At 38.2% G+C, this 14,187-nt stretch overlaps 1 protein-coding gene across 3 annotated transcripts in view; it reads right to left on the bottom strand.

Annotated features, from left to right (window-relative positions):
- Positions 1 to 14,187, bottom strand: part of LOC131995710 (zinc finger protein 492-like) — a 493,860-nt gene that overhangs the window by 474,582 nt on the left and 5,091 nt on the right. For all 3 annotated transcript variants that reach the window (XR_009397566.1, XR_009397565.1, XR_009397567.1), the window contains exon 5: positions 1,767 to 2,341. The gene's annotated coding sequence lies outside the window, so the exon portion shown is untranslated. The remainder of the gene's footprint in view (positions 1 to 1,766; positions 2,342 to 14,187) is intronic.

The raw sequence follows: 14,187 nt of genomic DNA, 5'->3' as shown, positions 1-14,187 counted from the left end.
TTCGTGCCAAATTTGGTAATGATCGGACCAACATTGTGGCTCCTACAACTTTAAAGGGTATATCGGATGAAAGATGTATATCGAAGCTATATCGAAATCTGGGGCCATTTTTTTCAAAATCAATAGCGTTCATCCTGTACCTTGATTACAAGAATACATGGAGAGACAGACAGACGGACATAGCTAAAACGAATTAGGAAGTTATTCTAAGTCTATTGGTATACTTATCGATGGGTCTAGCTCTTCTCTTTCTTAGCGTTGCAAACAAACGCACAAATCTATAATACCCTGTACCACAGTGGTGGTGTAGGGTATAAAAAGTAATCATGAAAAAATGTCGCCAAAAGCGAATATAATACCACCCCTAAAATGTCATTTATTTCAAATGCATATAACAATTCAGTGGGACGTTGCAACTCCGAAATTCCTAAATTTTTAAACAGCTGGGCAATTGACGCTTCCTTGTATTTGATTCTACCGTGAGGAAGTTAAGTTATTCTGACTGTTTTGTTTGCTTTTGCTGTTACTTGCTTATTATACCCTACACCACTACTGTGGTACAGGGTATTATAACTTAGTGCATTTGTTTGTAACACCCAAAAGGAATAGAGATAGACCTATTGATAACTTTCTGATTCGATTTAGCTATGCCCGTCTGTCTGTCTGTCTGTCCATGTTAATTTGTGTACAAACTAAAGGTCGCAAATTTCCATTCGATCGTCTTCAAATTTGGTATGGGCATGTTTTTCGGCCTAGAGACGAAGACTATTTAGATTTGGAAAAATCGGTTTAGATTTGGATGTAACCTCATAAATATGTTCGTCCAATTTGCAGTAATATTGCAATTAAATGGTATTTGTTGACCGATTCTCTTGTAATTTGGTGGGAAGGATTTTCTTATGACTTTCAATATTGGTGGTGAATTTCACAAAAATCTGTTCAGACTTGGATACAGCTCCCATATATATGTTTGTCCGTATTGGAGTAATACAGCAGTAATGCGGTCGTAATATCAAGCGGTCGAAATCGGTCCAGATTTAGATATAGCTCCCATATATAGGTTCGTCAGATTTTGGGTAATTTGTTGTCATATGTCAACCGTGGCTATTACATTTTGAACATAATTGCTTCGCTTGAAATTTGATACAGCAATTTTAATAATCCACCTGGCCGAGGTCCATTCAGAATTAGATGTAGCCCCCCTTTTGTATTTATAGGGTAGGTGTAGGGTATTATAAAGTCGGCACCGACCGACTTTTGCCTTTCCTTACCGATTTTTCAATCAAGCATTGAAAAAAGTCAAGCACTTCGAACACTGTATTCAACAAACAAATTGAAATATTCATTACAAATAATATAAAGTATAATCAATTTTTAAAGATAATAAATTGTAAAGTTTTGAAAAAAAATATTAAAATAAATCATTACATCATATGCAATAACTTGGAAGCAGTTAGATTCTTGGCTATTAATATCAAACTCAAAACATATTAGTTGCATTTGCTGCTTGACGAGATGATATGTTCGCATTTTTTAAAAATTAAAACAGAAAATCGAGAATTTTGTCACATATGTATGTACTTCTTTGGCGGTTGGTTTTCGTTATAATGTGAAATAATTTATACAGTAGAATTTTTTCTCTGAGTTATTGATGCTCGATGCATAAGCGAATGTGATTCTCTTAGGCAGTGGAAATGTATTAACCACAACATGAAATAAGAATTTAGATAACATAACACCTAAAGGAGTAGATCAGTTGTACTTACCTTCAATACAGACAACATGATCCCGTATCTGTTGAGCTATCTGGGCGTCCGTTATGGGTAGTAAATCGATTAAGTCATAGATGGCATAGATCGATGGATGTACACTTTCAAATCGCTGAATCTCCTGACGTATCGCCAATGAGTTACTAATTAAAGGTTGTGGTGGTGCCGGTAGTGGCACCGGCTGTTGGTGATGTGGTATTGCAGGTGTGGTAAAATTATGCTGTTGCGCCGCAGTGCTTGTTGTTGACGATGATGAGAAATGATGATTGTTGTGGTGTTGCTGATGGTGTTGATGATGGTTTCTCAACACCGTTGGTGGTGTTTGGTTTTGATAATTGCTCATGGTTGTGAAATTTTATACGATTCCAGAAAGATATAGCAAACGTGATATTGGCAGAAGAACAATAGAGCACACAAATGATTTTTTTTGTTGATCACTTTTTATATTTTTATTTACTTTTTTTGTTGTGTTATAATAAAAACATTTTAAAACACGACACAATACACTCCATACAAATTTCCTTTTCACTCGCTCTACAGAGCCACCTTTAAAACATTTATATTTTCAAAACCTGAAAAAATAAAGGAAAAAATAATCTTATAATAAAAACAGAAAATAAATATAATTATGTATGATATTTTGAAAGTCGTTGACAGAAGTATTTTGTTCGTTTGCGTATAGGGTTGAAATATCTCTAACGGATATTCTAAGTATAATATATAACGTCAGAGCCATTCTTTGAATCCTTATTTCATATTGTTGTTGTTGTTGATCCAGGAACTCTGCGACTAAGGTGGGGTGTGTCCACAAGGATCTGGGTCTGAGTATGTGGGTCTTGTGGTCCCAGGTTACAATTGGGAAACACATCCTACACGTTGAATCAATTCTTCCTCTGTAGGACTTGAGGCGGCTACATTTGCCGGAGGAGGTCAATTTCTTCAAGTGCGATGGGTGGTGGTCGTTTTTCAAGAAAAACATTCACCCTGACCCGGTTGATATGCCGCTTGATCAAATGATCTAGATCATGAAGATCCACATTGAGGCTTCTGGACAGTGGATACCTATCCACAAGATGTTGATTTAGATGTGTTATCGCAGGGACCATCCAGACAGCATACCCAGAAGATATTGCTTAGGCAGCATATATTTATGTCTTTGCACAAATGTCAAATGCGACACCAAGTATTTTGGCATACTTGATGGTCGAAATTGTTAGTCCAATGACCCCCTCCCTACCCACCTCATGTATATACATATATTGAACAATGTGGCTGAAGGTTTGGTGGCAGATACTTTTAGATCTCTTGCAGCGAAATAAATAGCAAGATCGTTGAGGTAGACTTTTAACATATGGCAGACGTCAGCAATGGGTGTGAGGGCTGATGTTGTTGTTGTAGCCACATTCTCATGTGGAGGTGACGATTCTCGTCAAGCTCCCGTAGGTGAGCAAACTCGTTTAAGTCCAAAGGACCGATCGCCGCGGGAACAAGTCGGTCATTGGTTGTTTAAAGCTCCATTAACTCGCTTTGTCATATCGAGCATCATAGACACTCAGTATTTGTCCGACCACTCACTGAGACTCTCCGCTCGATACCGCTGATTGTCCGCGACTGCCGTTGCAGCTACTCCGTATGGTGGAGGAATGCCGCCCTCCGAACTGCGACGGGATGTCTCCTCAGTTCTCATGTGGACCACCTCCATAAGGAGACAAAGATCCTACCAGTACCAAGACATATCTACATGCTGTCTAAGCAATACCTTTTGGGCTGTTATCGCAGAAACCATCCAAATCATCATCATGTGGATAGATACCCACCGCCCAGAAGCCTTAAGGTAGATCTACACGATCTAGAGCGTGATGTTCAGCGCTACAAGAGAGAACCTCTAGATCAAGCGGCATATCAAGCGGGTCTGAACAACATTCATGCCGATGCGGTAATTGGCTACCGGGTGAATGTAGTCCTTGGAAAACAGAGTAGATCTGGCTCAATTACGTTCCGCCAGATGCAGACGCCTCAATTCCCACAGAGCTAGGATTGATGCAAGATGTTTGTCCCGATTGTAACCAGGGACCGCACGATACACGTCACCTGTTTAACTGCCGGGCCAGACCCACTCGACTCAGACCCAGATCCCTGTGGACGCACCCCATCTTAGTCGCAGAGTTCCTGGGTCTTGACACTCAACAGAATCAAGCAGACGAAGGTAAAAAATGCTACAACAACAACAACAAAATTCAAATTTCGTGGCAGAATGCCTTTAATGAACTCAACTCCACTTACATAGTAATATGGGTTGCCCAAAAAGTAATTGCGGATTTTTCATATAGTCGGCGTTGACAAATTTTTTCAACGGCTTGTGACTCTGTAATTGCATTCTTTCTTCTGTCAGTTATCAGCTGTTCCTTTTAGCTTGCTGTAGAAAAAAGTGCGCGAAATTTTGTTTACATTTGTTTGTTTGGCGTCAATTTTAATATGGAGCCCACAAAGGAGCATTTTCGTCATATTTTACTTTATTATTTCCGTAAAGGAAAAAACGCGGAGCAGGTTGCTAAAAAGTTACGAGATGTGTATGGTGACAAAGCCTTAAAAGGAAGACAGTGTCAAAATTGGTTTCGCAAATTCCGTTCTGGAGATTTTTCACTTAAAGATGAGCCACGTTGAGGTCGGCCAAATGAAGTTTATGGTGACCAAATCAAAGCATTAATCGAATTGGATCGTCATGTAACTGAGCGTGAGATAGGAGAGAAGTTAAATATACCAAAATCAACCGTTCATTATCACATAAAAAGTCTTGGACTGGTGAAAAAGCTTGATATTTGGGTACCACATGTATTGAAAGAAATTCATTTAACAAACCGAATCAACGCTTGTGATATGCACCTTAAACGCAATGAATTCGATCCGTTTTTAAAACAAATCATAACTGGAGATGAAAAATGGATTGTTTACAACAACGTTAGTCGTAAACGATCATGGTCCAAGCATGGTGAACCAGCTCAAACCACTTCAAAGGCTGATATCCACCAAAAGAAGGTTATGCTGTCTGTTTGGTAGGATTGGAAGGGTGTGGTATATTTTGAGCTGCTTCCAAGGAACCAAACGATTAATTCGGATGTTTACTGGCAACAATTGGACAAATTGAATACAGCCATCAAGGAGAAGCGGCCAGAATTGGTCAATCGTTAAAGTGTCATATTCCACCAGGACAACGCTAGACCGCACACATCTTTGGTCACTCGCCAAAAACTGAGTGAGCTTGACTGGGAACTTTTGATGCATCCACCATATAGCCCTGACCTTGCACCATCAGACGCAGAACTCCTTAAATGGTAAAACTTTCGGCAATGATGAGGCTATAAAATCGCACTCGGTTCAGTTTTTTGCAGATAAAGGCCAAAAGTTCTATGAGCGTGGAATACCAAATTTGCCAGGAAGATGGCAAAAGGTTATCGAACAAAATGGCAATTATATATTTGATTAAAGTTCATTCTAAGTTTTATTAAAAATGCATTTACTTTCTTTTAAAAAATCCGCAATTACTTTTTGGGCAACCAATATTATCCTTTTCAATCAAAACTGGAATTTCGCCACTTTGTCACGTATTTTAAGCCGCTAAGCCCCAATATGTGCAAATGCAAATTTGCTCATGAACAACAGCAGGGATAATTCTCCCATATCAATGAGTGCTGTCCTATACAAGTTTGAGCTCAATGATAAGGCCCCTGCTTTTTAATTGCTGAGTACGAACGGATTCTCACTTTAGTAGAGAAGTTAATTCCTCTTAAGTGTCGCAAGCCCCGCTGAAAATTTTCAAGGGATTTGAACCTTGAAGTTAAGCGCCAAAAGCGGACATGCTAACCTCTAAGCTACATTTGCACGATAGATTATCTGTCAAAATCTCTAATTTTTTCTCGCTCTATTCGTTCGAAATCAAGTTTTTCCTTTATGAATCAGATGATTTCGATGAGTATCTAAATGAATTAGGTGCAAAAAAGTTCGTGGTTTGACAGTATGTCAATTAAGGCTTTAGCGGCAGTCAGAAACAAGACTTATTTGGACTTCTCCAAAGACATTGAATGTGATTTATGTCTCAGTCCTTGTGGACAGAGGGTTCCTTCCGAAGCCGTGGCGAGTACTTCTCCGATATTCTATTTCATCCATTTTGCAAAAATTAATATAAAGGAAATTCTTTAAAAAAAAAATATTTATAATTGGCAATTCATGAGGGAGCATAGCAAAATTTATGGTTATGGTTATACAATTACATACTTTATTCAACCTAATAGCGGTATGTTGCAAGAGGTGAATGTGCAGGTAGTAAACACAAATGCAGACAAAACCAAATTATTTCCAATTGGAAAAAATATAATACGAGTACAAAAACAAAATCTAAATTTCAACCAGAAATAATTTTGAATCCACCTGTGACTCAATGCTAGTTCTTAAGGAATTTTATGTGATTAAAATGTAAGAAAGCAATGGATTAATTTGCAAAGCAAAAACAATAAATAAAAAGTGTTTTCTGATTTCAACGGAAAATTTCTTCCTTCTATTCGGAGAAAGCAAATCAAAAAGGTTTTCTAGAGTGAGCCAATTTTTTTTTTGTGCAAACCACACTCCATAATACGATGAGAATCCGGAATTCCGAATGAAACTATCAAATAACACAAACTTTGCACCATGCGGCGTGGAAGAAAATGAAAACAAATAAACAAAACACCTCTAGTTTGGTAAGAAAAGTAAACGAAGAAATGTTTATTAAAAGAAATAAATTTAAATAATTACATTTTTATGTTGATTCAAATTGTTGCTACTGATTGCACTCACTCGCATACACATACACACACACGCAATCATATAAGCATGGGCTTGGCATATTCGTCACACATTCATACGCACTTTTAATTCTTCTTCTTCTTTGTTTATGTTTTGTTTTGTTTATTCTCTAGACAAGTTAAATTGTTGCCAATTTTTATTTTCTTTAATTAATTTGAAAGATAGCTTTTATTTTTCGTACATCACTTTTCGATATTTACATCATTCGTTTTCCACGTCTCGAATTAATTTTGTAACAATTGTAATGTTGCACTACGTCACAGTAATACTTAAATACTTTAGCAGCGCACCAAACACTCTAGTCTACATTTCTGTATATTTCTCAATTGCATTTGTTTACTTTTTTTCCAAAGATTATACACAAGTTAAAATTTTTCACTTGCTCATGCGAAAATCAACACGCCAAAAACATATAGTCACAATATAACAATTATTTCGCACATTTATTTATTTATTCACTCCATTGTTGCCGCCCGTCCCGTCATCCAAAAACAGAAACTCGGACCGTGACAATCCAATACGTTTTCGTTCTCTCGTTTATTACAAACTGTTGGAAAATACTGCTTGTGTTAAGATACCATCGGTGTTAACTTTCGATAACGCAGTTGGTGGAAGCCGTACAGGGTGACATAAAACAATAAAAAAGATTATTCTAATATTAATAGTAATGAAATCCTATAACATTAACTAGCGAAAATCGTTTAAGCGCAGTATGGACCAAAGTTTTAATTCCAAACCATATGCATTGACACACCTTAAGCCTAGTACTGAAATCAATCACAGCGAAAATGGCTATTAAATTATTGCGAAATCCGACGGACTATTCTTTGTCAGAACACAAATAAAAGTCAAACAACAAAAACAACAGTGTTGAAGCAGAGTTGATTCGGCCTATTTCGCGAGCATTTAATTACATTTGCAATTAAAATTGTTCGAAATTTATCCTGATGCCGCGGCATGTCGCTACAATTTTGCTCATAGAACACAGTACACTTGTTCGGAATGTGTTCGCATTATCTTCGTCAACATTTTTTTATATTGCGTTTTGACAGTTGTTCGTGTGGAAAGTGGAAGTCAGTACTAAGCTTTAAACCAAATTTTCGTTACCAATGCCGTTACCGAAAGTTTGGCTTGCAAGCACGAAGATCAAATGAAATTTTCTTTGCGTAACAGGGGGCATTGAAAAATTTTTTCCTGTAATTACGAAAGCAAATGTATGTTTTGTAAGCCAAAAATTATTAAAATCCGGCCAAAATTATAAATCGATGTTTGTCACCATCTTGCATTCTACATGACTATTATTCCGCGGCGACATAAATGTCTAGGCTGCACCCAAAAATTTCGCAAGTGGTGCATACCCAGTTAAAAGCGATAACAGAAAAGTTAATGAATTTGGTATTGCCATCTAGAATATCATGTTTTACAGATGGATCAAAGCTGGAAGACAGAGTGGGCCTGGGGGACTATATTGAGAATCCAGGGACTGAGACCTGTTTTAAACTGTTTCACCATAATACGATCCTGTAGGTGGAAATCCGGGCAATCACGTGATGCGTGAAGCCTTGTACTAACTTCATTCCATGACATAATTACCAGGTAGTGTACCGTAAACAGCTGAGTACAATGCCTCTTAAATTATTGCGAAAACCGACAGAAGACAAACAAAAGTCAAACAACAACACCCAACAAAGACAAAATCATTGAAACAGAGTTGATTGGTTCCCATTTCGTGAGCATTTAATTACATTAGCAATTAATTGAACCGAAATTAGTATTAGGGGAGCGACAAGTTGCTACTATTTTGCTTAAAGGTGCTATATTCGGTTTTCGCGGTAAAACTCTATATAAAAAATAAGCGGATAATATTGATGACAAGTGTTTGTTTCGCTATAACTTGTTTTTTATCTAGGGAATATTTCACGACGCCCAAAAAAAACACAACAGTCGCTGCGCAACAAGTCGATTTCTTACCTAAAAAAACGCGATCGCCAAACTTCTTCTTGTAACCATGTGTTGTTAGTGTTAATGATCTTGTTCACATGCACTTACTCGGGGTGGAAAAATTAAGTATTTGTGGATGCATAAACTAGGAAAAATTTCTTAATAAATATATATTTCTTAAATAAATAAAAAATGTTTTTTTGATAGCAAGCTATTGTAATAAATTTGTACGAAGTTATAACAATTGTGAAAGATAGTGTTATACAAGAGGAAAATGGCGGCAAAGGCTTTTGGAAAGTTGAGCTTATTTAACTTATACCAATGAAAATACTACGAAAACTAATTATATTTTCAAATAAAAGCTGCATTCGTTTCTTTTTAAATAGTTTTTTTTTTATGAAATGAAATAACAACAACAAAAACGAATTTGAGACGGTCCCCACACTCACATGTGTGTGTACACCTGCACGAAAGCAACTGATAAATTGATTGGTGCCATATTAATTTTTATATGTAAATGGCAACGTTTTGGCCAAAGAAATCCAAGAAAAATCAAATGTGGTAGCCCTGTTAAACCACTGAAAGAACATTTTAGGGAATTTTTCATTAAAAAAAAAACGCAGTACGAGTCTTAAGCTGCAATTAGACGTTAAGACACGTCATATGTAATTTCAAAAACAGCAACTCTGAAAGTTGTATATATCGTGTGAAACCTACGAACAATTTAATATGACAAATCAAGACGGATTTAAAAAAGTGGTCTAACGCGAACAGCTTTTAACAGCCGGCTTGGTTTGACGGTATTAAGTTGTCAGATTTTCGCTTTCATTCTCTTTGTTGTCATCTTCTTTCTCGCACATTCTCTGCTCATGTATATGTGTACGTACATACACACACGCTCGTATATACAGTTGATACATAGCGCACTTCGCGAGAAAAAATTTTACTCATCTGTTTACGGTACACTAGCTGGTAATTATGTCATGATAACAACCATGGTGCGACTAAGAGGTAGGGTCATTAGCACAACAACAAAAATGTACCCCCAACGAAACTACCTTGAGTGGCAAATACCGTAAATTGAAATGTCAAAGTGGTTTTAGAAATAAACAACTTATCTTCTTAAAATGTATTTTATATATAAATTTTCTTCCTTTTGTTGCTTATGTGTGGAATATCGGATCAAATAGAACATCTTTTAAAGATTTTAGAAAAATATTACAGCTGATATATCAAGCCTTTGACATTTAGATTTACTGTAAAATCAAAACAAAAATAAAAAAATTATACTCAACTGTTCGCATGACTTCACCTTATTAGTGCAAAGAAAATTCAAACAGAAATCTGACATCTTAATACCGTCAAGCATGGCAGGCTGTTAACAGCTGTTCGCGTGAGACCACATTTTTAAATCCACTTTGCTAACAAGAAAGTGAAAACGTGTTTTGTAAAAATAATTGAAAGTTTAAAAGCAAAAAAATATCCATACACAGTTATTATGGCTGAATTATTTTAAATGTTGTCTCATTTGTACAACAATATAAAAACCATATGGTGGAATCGCCATCTTGAAATCAAGCTGATCGACATTTTACCAACGCAAAAACGAAATGTGGGTGCGTGTGTGTGGATACGTGTGCAGGAAGCGTGCGTATGTGAACTGAGAATATGCGAGAAAGAAGATAGCAACAAAGAGAATAAAAACAGAAATCTGACATCTTAATACCATCAAATCTGGGTGGCTGTGAACAGCTGTTCACGTGAGAACACCTTTTTAAATTCGTCTTACACAGTTATGTTGAAATTCTTTCTTCTTTTAATTTTCTTCGTTGATTTCTAATCTTTGTAAGTGGATCCTCTTAAAATAGGCGATGGCTCGTCTATACCTATTGAACATCTGTGATGTTAACACTGAAGTGACATCTTAATAAAACATATCCTAAGAGAAATTTTCGTAACCAAAACCGTTATCGATAATTTCGCTTGCAGCTACGCATGGCGAAAAATTTAAGGTGATCACATTTGTACAACAAACACAAACCATATGGTGCAACCAAGATATATTCATTTACAGGTAGTGACAGTTGCCTAAAAACAAAATATTGGGTGCACAATCTATCAAAATCAGTGATTAGTTCAACTCTTATTTTGTATATGTTACTAGTTCACGCCATTTTTCGTTGTTTGTGCGTTATGGTTCTTAACTATAATACGCACACACACAACCCAAAATTGTTGACAGATAGTGCACTTCGCGAGAAAAATTGCTCTCAGCTGTTTACGGTACACTACCTGATAATTATGTCATGATTGTTATCATGACATAATTAGCAGGTAATGTACCGTAAACAGATGAGTACACTTTTTTCTCGCGAAGTGCACTCACTATCTGTCAACTAGTTTTGGTTGTATGTGTATTATAGTTAAGAACCATAGGGCACACAAATAACAAAAAATGGCGCGAACTTGTAACCTACACAAAATCGGAGTTGCACTAATCACTGATTTTGACAGATAGTGGACTCAATATTTTGTTGTTGGGCAACTGCCACTACCTAAAATGAATGTATCTTGGCTGCTGCCATGAATCTTCTTTAAACCTAAATAAAAATCAAACATTATAATTATTAAATTATTACCAATAAACAATATTTTTATTTTTTACTCACCTCTGCCTTTTTGATCCAATTTGACGTTAGCTTTTGTATTTTCATGTAACGGCTGCTTTTCATAAAACAGCTGACCTTTACAAAATATCTGTTCAAAGTTGCAAATTCTGCTGACAAAAAAAGTCCCCGTAGAAATTTGCAAGTTCTCTATTTTCGTCAAAATTTGCACTCTTCTCCTGGCAAAAAAAGTACGCGAACGACTTCCAGTAAAAATTTTTGCAAATTTGCACAAATTTTTGAGTTCCTGAATACAGCTAAGGTGAGGTCATGCGAACAGCTGAGTTTTTTTTTATTTTTGTTTTGATTTTGCAGAAAAAAAATCTTGTTTGAACCATTGAGCGGAGCGGACGTATTGTTATTTCACTCCGCAAGAATTTTCCTGTAACTCGTAATAGATCATTATTTTTGGAAGGAAAATTTAAGTAACTCAAGGATAGCTGCGATAGAGGTATCCATTAGGTGCTTGATGATCTGCGTCTATTTCCAGTGGAGCGGCAGATCTGGAGCCAGGGAGTGGGCTTAGAATGGACACCAAAGACCTAACAGTTGCGGTGGTGGTATCAGGCCGTAGCATGTTATCTGCTACTGAAACCTTGACTGGTGGGGCGGCTGCTCCAGGGTCCACTAGCCGACAGACGACTGGCGGGGACTTTTGACGAAGACACCTGGTTCGAGCCTCATCGATAAGACCGAAGCTATTCTTTTTGTGCATGCCTATAATTTAAGAGGTTGGAATAATAGAAGACGCATCGCTCTCAGGTTTATTGAGAGACTTGGTGCGAATGATCCTAAGACTCTTACAAATAGGGAGAGAGACTCCCTAAAATGGGCTCGGGAATTCGTCGCACAGGTTACCCCAAAGACTACACGTCTGGATTTGGAAACCGCGACGCAGTCAGCCAAAGGATTGCGGTCACCTGGAGGGCATCCCTTGCCTAAAAGAACTAGGGGGAACAACAGTAAGATGGGTCCAAGAACCTTTGCTAATGTCGCTAAGGACAGTTTGGTGGTGGCAGTTGTCGACAAGGGAGAAGAACAGAGCTGTATACCTAGGAATAATTGCAGTGGGATAGTCAATGGAGTGACATCAGTATAATCCGATGTCTTTGCGGAATTTCCTGGTCTCCTCCAGTTTGTAACGATGCAGGCTGGTATCGAGGACGATACAGACTAATTGCCTTCGGAGATCAACGCTCAATTGAAATGTATCGTTGTGCGCTAAAAGAGATTGGTGAGATCTGGCCAGGTGCATCACTAGATTTGGTCAAGAAGAAAGATATTCCTTCTCGACCAAAGGCGCATGCTTGGATAAGGATTCTCTCAGATCCTGAAACGATACTTGGAAGACTAAGGTAATGTAATCCCAATCTGCCACGAACGAGACGATCGAAACGGGACCCGACAAGACCTGTGCGGGTGTGTCACAAAGTTGGACTGGGCTCTAGGTGTGCGCCAGAGGAAAAGCACGGAACTCAGGAAGTACTTCGAAAGCAGCATCTAGGGAGAAATCGTCCACACCGCAAGTGTCCAGTGTCCTAAGGGAAAGTGGTTCCACAGCTTTCTCACTGCCCCTGGATGCGTACGGAAGCTCATCATGACAAGTTCTAACGAATCTTGTGAGGCTGAAATCCTGGTGAAATCAGAAGACGAGGCTAACATAACAGTGGTTGAAGTTCGAAATCCTGACTATGGTCCGGTTTCTACAGATAAATCTCCACCATTGTGAGGCCGCTTCGGCGGCACTAAAGGTCCTCCTGATGGCAGGCGGTTTTGACGTGGTTCTTATCCAGGAACCGTGGGTGTGTGGAGGAATGGTTCGTGGACTAAGAATTCCAGGATTTAAACTACTCAAGGGTACGGGGAATAGAAGACTCAGAGCATGTATTCTTTCAAAGACTAGTATAAAAGTTTTTCTTCTTCTGTCGCTAAGCTCTGAAGATTTAGTAGTAGTCAGCCTTGAAATAAACAAGTCACATTACTGGCTGGATTCCCTATATATGGCACACGATTCAGAGATGCCGCCTTCAAACCTTAAGTCGCTGGTTGAAGCCGCTTCTGCAGGGAAGAGAAGCCTTATTGTAGATAGTGATGCTAATGCACATCAACAGATATGGGGAAGTTCGGATGTCAACGAAAGGGGTGAGCTGCTTATCGAATATATTGTAAGTTGCAATCTGTCAACGAAAGGGGTGAGCTGCTTATCGAATATATTGTAAGTTGCAATCTGGCGATTTGTAATAAAGGGGATAAACCGACTTTTATTACCAGGAACAGGCAGGAGGTACTAGATATTACTTTTGTATAGGAAGATATAAGTGGAAGAATATGCGACTGGGAAGTGTTGGATGACAACAGCTTCTCTGATCATTGTTATATTAGTTTCAGCCTTGGAGAAAATACTGAAGTAGTGGTCCCTCGGCTAATCCGAAGAAAAGCGGATTGGGAAAAATTTTGGCACAAATTCTGCACGTCGCTCCATACTAGACTAGAAAAGGAAGTGGAAACTACGGAGGATATAGACATAGTTGTCAAGCGGATCACGAAGGCCCTGAATGACTCGCTTGTGTCAGCATGCCCTAGTGCCAAGCCTAGGGGCAAACAGCGACAGCCATGGTTGGGGACCACCAACCTGGTTGGTCTAAGGAAGGACTGCAGAAAACTCTTCAACAGAGCAAAATTCACAAGACCATAACACGATTGGGACATCTATAAGGCTGAGCTAAGAAAATATAAAGGTGAGCTGAGAAAGGCTTAGAACAAATCCTGGGTAGAATTCTGCAGCTTCGTGAAGGATACATCTGTGGCATCTAGACTAAGAAAGATTCTGTCCTCGAGACGTATTATGGTGGGATATATTCAGAAGTCAGAGAATGTATGGACAATGTCTAGTGACAACGGACAACGTGGCGACAGAAGAGGTTGTCACTGGTATGCATTCGTCGGAGGCTATTAAGGAAATTGTGTCTGAG

This window comes from Stomoxys calcitrans, chromosome 3 (genome assembly GCF_963082655.1).
Source record: "Stomoxys calcitrans chromosome 3, idStoCalc2.1, whole genome shotgun sequence".
NCBI lineage: Eukaryota > Metazoa > Arthropoda > Insecta > Diptera > Muscidae > Stomoxys > Stomoxys calcitrans.
Note: the sequence above shows the minus strand (reverse complement) of the source record. Positions and strands in the feature narration are given on the sequence as shown.